The sequence below is a fragment of the Vipera berus genome (assembly GCF_964194415.1).
Source record: "Vipera berus genome assembly, chromosome: 1".
Taxonomy (NCBI): domain Eukaryota; kingdom Metazoa; phylum Chordata; class Lepidosauria; order Squamata; family Viperidae; genus Vipera; species Vipera berus.
This window is the reverse complement of record NC_138202.1, coordinates 86503022-86511236: the sequence shown is the minus strand read 5'-3', so window position 1 is coordinate 86511236 and position 8215 is coordinate 86503022. Positions and strand designations below refer to the sequence as shown.

Here is an 8215-nt window from a genome sequence, read left to right as displayed (position 1 = left end):
TCCCCATGTGTGTAGATTTCTGAAATCTCGGGGTGGGGTGTAATTTCTTCTTCTCCTGATGCTCTCAGGCCCATATGTAGGTTGATTTCTTACAATTTTTAAATTCTAAGACACCCAGAGTCGGTATGGAGTCAGTCAGCTTCAAAACTGAAATAACTAATTAATTTTTCCAGTAATTAATATTGGCATATAAAGGCTAAGAAAGATGAACTCTTTTTGAATTTTGCCGGAGTCGTGAACAAGTAAATGTACACAAGTAAAATTTCAAGTGGAATTATAACAAAAGCCTTTCCTCATAGATTTTGGTAATTGTATGTCTTACTGTTTCCTGTATACTTCCTTATTCACCCTGCTGGCTTTTTTATGAGCTCTCTTTATCTTGCCTTTGGCTCACAATAGCCTGAAGTTGTCCTTCTGATAAAATCTTGTTCTGTACAGCAACGGTAGATTCATCCCTTTCATCCACTGTCCCCATGTGTGCAGATTCCTGAAATCTCGGGTGGGGGTGGGGGTGGGGGGTGTAATTTCTTCTTCTCCTGATGCTCTCAGGCCCACTTTCTTTCAGGAGTGCTGTGATTCTCTGTGGGAAAACAGTTCTTATTTCTTACTGCAAAAGTAGAACAACTGAGTGGCTCTTTTTTTCTTCTTCTAAGTTTCCAGTGCAAAAATGTTGGCCTTTAAGTATATCAAGTATTTAACATCTTGGCACTGTGATCTCAATAGAACTTTCACCTGCTTCAAAGCACCTTTTTTTACATATCCCCACTAATAATATACAAATAATAGAGGGATACTTTCATGCCGTTTTTAAAACTAAGAGCCTCACTGGTTGCATCATAAAAGTTCACTTTTTATTTAACTGATGCAATTAGGATATTGTTACTCTTTTACTCATATTTACTCATATAGTACCAGTGGGCCATCTCTCCCATTCAGGAGTCTGATTGCCAATTCCAGTTTTCATGGTGTCTTCGAGCAAGATCCGCTACTCTTCACTCTAGTCTCTCATTACCTCTTTATCAGCACTGGCAGCTTCCGCACATCCTTGCTGCATTTTGAGCTGCAAGGATAAGATCAGTGTCCAAATAAAAAATAGCTGTCAGTAATTGATGTCTCCGTTTATCAGTTCCCTTTCACAAAGGAGTGGAAAGCATGTCTGAGTAAGCAAGCGATGACATCATTACTATAGGCCTGTTGTTGTTTTTCCAGAGCAGTAATGAGAATTGGGTCCTAAGTTCAAACTCCACTATTATCCAGAAGGTGGGGAGGCAACAACTGAGCAGTTCATGGCTATTCCTGCTATTAGTTCTTATTGCTATCAGTTCTTGCTTTCTGATATTTTTTAGCAAGGCAGGCCGACCACAGTGAGGAAAAGGAACAGTATTTCTTACTAAGGACTAATTCTGGGCTGTGACTAAATACCTACCTGCTTGTAGCCTTAAAGAACATATACGTTCTATGAAGAATTCTTGGGACCCTTTTTGGAGAAGCATTCTGATCAAACAACGCTGTAATTGGCCTTATTATGCATTAAGAAGTACAGGGTGGGCAATGCCAGAATCATAGAATCACCGGGCTGGAAGAGACCTTGGAAGTCTTCTATTCAACCTTCTGCCCTCGGCTGAAGTTCTTATTCCACCCTGGACAATGATTGCCCATCTTTTCATGTAAACCACCAGAGGTGGAACAGTCACAACTCCAGGAAGCAAGCTGTTCCATTGACTATTTGTTCTGTCCGGAAATTTCTCCTTATTTCCAGGCTGGCTCTCTCTCTCTGACTAGTCTCCTCTCATTGCTTCTTGTCCTGCCCTCAGGTGCTTTGAATAAACCCTTCAAGTATTGGAAGACAGATCTTAGGTCACGCCAAGCCTTCAGTCTGTTAGACTAAACATACCCAATTCCCTTAGCTGTTCATCAAGTGGTTTAGCCCATTCAGACCTGTCATCTAGGTCATTTATGAAGATGTTCAAGAGCACTGGGCCCAAGACAGAATCTTGAGGTACCACTGAGTACCGTGATCTGAGCATGGCTGGTAACGAGCAGCAAATCCACAACACTATTGCAACTGAACTGGCTCTTTTCCATTATCCATGACAGTATTCAAGTAGTAACAGCTATCCAATTTCGCAGTGATTTTTTTCCCCTCCTCTGTTCTAGTTTTTGTACATTTTTTATTAATGAGCATCGAATATTTAAGGTACAGTAATTACAAATGCCATTTCCCAAATAGCAAGGTTGAAAAAAATTAATATGGTGTTAAACTATACCCTAGTCATGTAGAATTATCCATTTACAAACAGGGTTAAATACTGGATTATTTGTGCCTGGATTATTCAAAGAGTGATTATGAATTTGTAGATTATGTTCTTTCAATAGGAAGACAGGATAGTAAGTTTCTGTCAGAGTTCAGTTTGTTCTTTAAAAATAATTACCTGGGTTTCCTCAAAAGTAAGGTCTACCCCGAAAATAAGCTCTAGTTTGGGGCGAGGCACACACTTAAAAATCTAGCTGGGGTGTGGATCAGCCCCATCTGCCCCGCACCCACTTAACTTGCAGCCAGGCCTCTCCTCGCCAGCCCACTTCTGTGGCGTCTTCTGCAGCCAGGCCTGCATTTCTCAGTCACAGGTCTTTCCAGAAGGCCTATGCAGCCAAGAACCGAGCTATGCATTCAATCCATAGCTTTGTTCTGCAAGACCTCTGCAGCCGAGGACCAAGTTATGGATTGAATCCATAGCTCAGTACTCAGCTGCATAGGTTTTCCGGAAACACCTGACTGCAAAATGCAGGCGAGAATGCAGCTGCAGAATGCAGCTGCTCCTTCGGCCCCAGAAGTGGACCTGCTGGGTGAGGCTGTCGGCGCTGGAGGTAAGACATCGCCTGAAAATAAGACCTGGTGTCTCTTTTGGAGGGAAAGAAAAGACCCAGTCTTATATTTGGGGAAACACGGTATTAATGTTGACCAATGCTAAGCTTTAGAGTTAGTGACTATAGTCTCTAGACTCTAGAACAGAATTCCTGACATTTTTCCAGCTCTAGCAGCTGGCACCTTCAGAGATAAGATTGTCCATATGCAGATCACAAGCAACTGCATAAGGATTGATTTGGCTCCTGTATTTATAGCCAGGTATCTGACAATTTATTGGTCTTTAGTCAAGCTAGTTTCCAATTGGTGCAGGTTTGTGAGAGCTGGTCTCTGCTTGGTTGGTTGTGCCTGAACCTGACTGAAGCTTAGTAATATCCATCAGATTCTGGCTGTGAAAGCTTCTACTGGTAAATTATGTTCTTTAACATTGGCATAAAATACAGCTATTATTTTGTACAAGTAAAAATATTTTTATATCTTCTTATACATTTACATTAGCATGTATTTGGTTCTATTTAGATTTTAGTCTTGTCTGAATTGTATTCATCAGTTTTATATTATTTTTTATTCTTATTTCTATTCTTCCTAATGACATGGATGGTACCCAATTAAAAGAAAAAACTGTCTACCAGACTTTAAAAATGCTGAAGGTGAACACAATGTTCAAACATATACTGTATGCAGTTTAATTAATGTGTATCCATTCCTTGGTACTTGGTGCATAAAAGCCATGTGGTAACTGGGAGCTCAAGGGGGGCTAATTTTGCACAAAGCCATGGCCTAAAATACACTGCATCCAATGAGCCATTTTAAGTCACTCAGTTTTCTGTTCCATCACTCATTTCTTTTTCTTTTTTTTCTCTTCTGAAAGACTTCTGGCTTTCATGTGTTCTCTCATGCTGCTAATGCCTGGGATACCTTCTCTTGGTTTGTTAAATTTTTATTTCTTTAGTAGAAGTACTATTCTCCCACCCCTTCATTTTCTCATCCGACCCATCGCGACCCTATGGACATTCTTATCTAATACATACCAAAGCCCTCTGGCAGCCTAGTTAGTACCTAGTATATATTCCCTTAATACAATCTATACTTGCTACTTAGAAAGCAGCAGTAGCAGCAGGGATTTCTACAAATGTTTTTTGTGGACTCAATAAAAATGTATTTTCCCAAAGGACAAAAAAGTTAAGGAAAAATACTGTGTTTATGAGATAAGACTTATTAGTTAAAAGCTAGCTACATTTACTCAAAAATAGGTACACTTTGCTTCCCTTTCCACTTTTCTACAGAGATACATATGAATTGTCAGTCCTTCTTTTTGGAATTCTTTTGACACTTGATTGAGTACACCATCTGTGCATTCACCAGTGTGAACAAATTCATCCAAAGGTGACTTTTTAAGGCTTCCGATTTAAGGCTATTTGTTAAGTAACTAAAACAACCTAACCCTTGCTGACTCTGTAACTCATGCACTGGTGGAGTAACCTCTCCTCCTTGCCTTTCCAGAAATTGCGAAACTGCAGAGGTCAGAAAGCGCAGTTCTGTTCGCAGATGCTCCCGAGTTTCTGTTCCCACCCTTCGTTTGCGCTCCCCACTAGCCTTTTACACGGACAGAAGTATTATTTGGAAGCTATTCCCCTTAGAATTGGCAAGAAGCCAAGAGTCAAGCCTCCAGGGGCAGCTTTCGGTGAGGACTCCCTTGGGATCGTTGAAGACAGGGAGGGGTGTGTGTGTGTGAAATGTGGCCTTCAATTACTACTGCACGTGTTGATTGGAGGACCTCCGTGTTTGACGGACCTACTCCCAGCTATGCCCTCACGGGGCTGTTCTTTTTCTCTTGTTCCCTCAGAGAGAGACCGCGGCCAGCTTCGTCTTCCAGCTCTCAGGAGGAGACAAAAGCCTTCCCGCCGGTGCCCTGAAACCAACTCCTCGCCCCCCACAAAAAAAACCCCACTCGGGCTTCGCTGACGGGGCAACCTCCCCTCCCTCTTCCAGGGCGAGACGAAGGCCCCGCCGCGCTGCATTGTGGTCCACGCCGTTGTAGGTTGCAGGCGCGGAGGCTGCCGGGAATCCCAGGAGGCGGCGGCCCAACTCCGAGCGGCGGCGGCGGCCCGGGGCTCGGCTGGAAGCAGGCAGCGATCGCCTCCCGGAGCTCCTCGCCTTCCCCGCAGCGCTCTCCCGGGCCCGCCTCGCCGCCGCTGCCCCCGCCGCCGGCCGCCGTGGGGAGGCGGAAGAGCCTTTGGGAGCATCTCCGAATCGGCTGCCTCGGATGGGGATGTGGAGGCAGGAGGCGGAGCTACCTGGGCAGAGAAGGCCGAAGTTGCGAGCCAGAAGCGGAGCGCAGAAGTCCGCCCTGGCGCTCCGGCTCCCCTGAGGCCTCGAGAGAAGCAGCCCTCCAGCCTGGAAAGCCGCGCAGCTTCCCGGCGAGGGGGGAAAGCCGGGAGAGCGGATCCCCTCGGGGCTCTCCAGCCCAGTCCTGCAACTTTTCCCCGCTTGCTGCTCCCTTGACTCCCCTCCTGCCTGGCGAAGGTGGCGGTGCGGAGAGCTCCTGCCTCCCCGTGGAAGAGCGGAGGGATAATGGGTGGCAGCCCCATCCCACGGCTGGTCTTTGGAAGAGAGGAAGTATAAATGCCCGGGGAAGACACGGAAACTGAGAGGCGGAAGAGAGGAGTGTCTGCTTGTGCCTCCGGGGGAACCGCGGTAGCCTCAGCCGCTGTCTTCTTTTTTGTGGTCGAAGTAACGCCGTCGTGACCTAAAGGAAGATTTCTACATGATGCATAATTTGCCGGCCCAAAGACGCTGAGAAAGCATTCGGTCTTTTTGCACATAACCTCTCGCCTTCGAAAAAGACTTGTGGACCGGCCTTTGAATAAGGGAGCTTAGTTCCGTAACAACGTTGTTTTAACCGTTTGCTTACTGCGGACAACTAGATTAATTGATCCTCCTCTTGGCTTAGCTTTTGTTAGGAAGATTACTTATTGCCTTGTGTGACTATCCAAGGTGCGGATTATTTAATGAATGAACATTGTAGTCGGGGTGGATGGCTGCTCTACTATTTCAAATGCTTTTGGAAATCATTATGCAAACTTGCTGAAAAAAGCTGATATCGTTGGGAAAAATTGGTCTCTGACAAATCTCTTTTATCAAACAAGGTAAGTGGATCGATTGAAGCTTGCACAATAAACACTTTTTATGATCACGAGGTGTGATGGATTACTAGAATAAAATAACCAAAGAGTCCATTCTGAACATGTTAGTTCAGTGCTGTTTACGTGGTTTAATTTAAAATGATTAAACACGTTCTCATTTGATTATGTAGCTCTTAAAATACTAGAATTCAAATTGGAATGGAGAAAATTGTTTATGTTTAGCTCAATCGTTACAAACTTGTAAAGGGTAAAAAAGTTTGAAACGAATTTGGTGGCCTTTAATAAAGAGGAACTGTTTCCCTTTTTATGACTCACTTCAAGAAACTTATTGAAGCTTTTTCTAATGCTGAACCAAAGAGTTTAAATCCCTACACATCTTAATTCAAGCTCTGAAAGTTCTTTTGAACTTTTTAAATATAGTATTTCCTAAGAAGTTTTTTCTTAATAGCATCCGATTGGAAAAAGGTACCTTTACTGTTTCTGTATCAATGTATTTGTTTAAAAAGAAATTGTGTGAGCATCTCCCCCTCCCAAGTTTAGAGAAATGGAAGTTGTTGTTAGTTGTGAAGTTGCAACGTTCCTCCAGGCCTTCCTGTCCTCTACTGTCTTCTGGAGTCCATTTAGGCTCATGCCTACTACTTCAGTGACTCCATCCAGTCACCTCATTCTCTGTCGTCCCCTTCTTCTCTTGCCCTCAATCTTTCTCAGCATTAGGCTCTTCTCCAGTGAGTCCTTCCTTCTCATTAGGTGGCCAAAGTATTTTAGTTTCAATTTCAGGATCTGGCCTTCTAAAGAGCAGTCAGGGTCGATCTCCTCTAGGACTGACCAGTTTGATAGCCTTGCAGTCCAAGGGACTCGCAGGAGTCTTCTCCAGTACCATAGTTCAAACGCCTCAATTCTTTGGTGCTCAGCCTTTCTTATGGTCCAACTTTCACAGCCATACATTGCAACTGGGAAGACCATAGCCTTGAGTATACACACTTTTGTTGGCAGGGTGATGTCTCTGCTTTTTAGTGTGCTGTCTAGATTTGCCATGGCTTTCCTCCCCAGGAGCAAGCATCTTTTAATTTCTTGACTGCAGTCCCTGTCTGCGGTGATCTTGGAGCCCAGGAAAATAAAATCTGTTGCTACCTCGATTTCTTCCCATCTATTTGCCAGGAATTGAGAGGGCCGGATGCCATGATCTTGGTTTTCTTAATGTTAAGTTTCAAACCAACCTTTGCACTCTCCTTCACCCGGAATAAGAGGCTCTTTAGTTCCTCTTCACTTTCTGCCATTAGAGTGGTATCATCTGCATATCTTAGGTTGTTGATATTTCTCCCGGCAATCTTAATTCCAACTTTTGATTCATCTAGCCCTGCCTTTCTCTTGATGTGCTCTGCATATAAGTTAAACAGACAGGGCGACAGTATACAGCCTTGTCAGACTCCTTTCCCAATTTTGAACCAATTGGATTATATCCCAGTATTGCTTTTCCTACTCTTTTATTGACTATGAAGGCTACTCCATTTTTTCTGAGAAATTGTTGCCTGCAGTAGTATACCTGATGGTCATCTGAATTAAATTCACCCATTCCTGTCCATTTTAGTTCGCTGATACCTAAGATGTCGATGTTCAGTCTTGTCATCTCTTGTTTGACCACGTCCAGTTTGCCTTGATTCATGGATCTTACATTCCAGGTTCCTATGGAGAAAAAATCTTTACAGCATCGGACTTTCCTTTCACCACCAGACACATCCACAGCTGAGCGTCCTTTTGGCTTTGGCCCAGTCACTTCATTCTTTCTGGCGCTACTAGTACTAGCCCTTTGCTCTTCCCCAGTAGCATATTGGACGCCTTCCGACCTGAGCGGTTCATCTTCCAGCGTCATACCTTTTTGCCTTTTGGTACTGTTCATAGGGTTTTCATGGCAAAGAAAAGCAGTGGGTTGCCATTTCCTTCTCCAGTGGATCACGTTTTGTCAGAACTCTCTGCTATGACCTTTCCATCTTAGGTGGCCCTGCACTGCATAGCTCATAGCTTCATTGAATTACGTAAGTCCCTTCGCCACGACAAGGCAGTAATCCGTGAAGGGGAAAATGGAAGTAGATTGTAAAAATTTAAAAATTAAAGTAGTTATAAGTGTCTTCTCGATATCCCATTTGGTTCTAGTAGGCAGGGATGTCAAATTGCCATGCCCACCCCAGCTTAGGCAATCGGAAAAAAA

The 8215-nt window shown here is 43.9% G+C and overlaps 1 protein-coding gene across 4 annotated transcripts in view; it reads left to right on the top strand.

Annotated features, from left to right (window-relative positions):
* The first annotated feature begins 5784 nt into the window (after positions 1-5784).
* The window catches only part of PPFIA1 (PTPRF interacting protein alpha 1), a 61712-nt gene continuing 59281 nt past the window's right edge, over positions 5785-8215 (top strand). For all 4 annotated transcript variants that reach the window (XM_081315175.1, XM_081315174.1, XM_081315172.1 and 1 more), the window contains exon 1: positions 5785-6012. The gene's annotated coding sequence lies outside the window, so the exon portion shown is untranslated. The remainder of the gene's footprint in view (positions 6013-8215) is intronic.